The following is a 913-nucleotide window of genomic DNA, read 5'->3' on the forward strand; positions in this document are numbered from 1 at the left end:
GGATTGCTCAAAACTTGAACAATCCCCGGCAACGGCGCCAAAAACTTGGTGCACGAAATTGTGATCACTACAACTTCGCACAACTAACCAGCAAGTGCACTGGGTCGTCCAAGTAATACCTTACGTGAGTAAGGGTCGATCCCACGGAAATTGGTGGTATGAAGCAAGCTATGGTCACCTTGTAAATCTCAGTCAGGCAGACTCAAATGGTTATAGTGATAAATGAATAAAGCATAAAGATAAAGATAGAGATACTTATGTATATCATTGGTGAGAGCTTCAGATAAGCGAATGAAGATGCCTTCCCTTCCGTCTCTCTGCTTTCCTACTGTCTTCATCCAATCCTTCCTCCTCCTTTCCATGGCAAGCTTAAGCAAGGGTTTCACCGTTGTCAGTGGCTACCTCCCATCCTCTCAGTGAAAGCGATTGCATATGCTCTGTCACAGCATAGCGGAATTCATCTGTCGGTTCTCAATCAGGCCGGAATAGAATCCAGTGATTCTTTTGCGTCTGTCACTAACGCCCCGCCTTCAAGAGTTTGAAGCACGTCACAGTCATTCAATCATTGAATCCTACTCAGAATACCACAGACAAGGTTAGACCTTCCGGATTCTCTTGAATGCTGCCATCAGTTCTCGCCTATACCACGAAGATTCCGGTTAAAGAACCCAAGAGATATTCATTGGAGCCTTGGTTGCTTGTAGAACAAGAGTGGTTGTCAGTCACCTTGTTCATGGGTGAGAATGATGATGAGTGTTACGGATCATCACATTCATCAAGTTGAAGAACAAGTAATATCTTAGAACAAGAACAAGCGGAATTGAATAGAAGAACAAATAGTAATTGCATTAATACTCGAGGTACAGCAGAGCTCCACACCTTAATCTATGGTGTGTAGAAACTCCACCGTTGA

The sequence above is a fragment of the Arachis duranensis genome, chromosome 10 (assembly GCF_000817695.3).
Source record: "Arachis duranensis cultivar V14167 chromosome 10, aradu.V14167.gnm2.J7QH, whole genome shotgun sequence".
Taxonomy (NCBI): Eukaryota; Viridiplantae; Streptophyta; class Magnoliopsida; order Fabales; family Fabaceae; genus Arachis; species Arachis duranensis.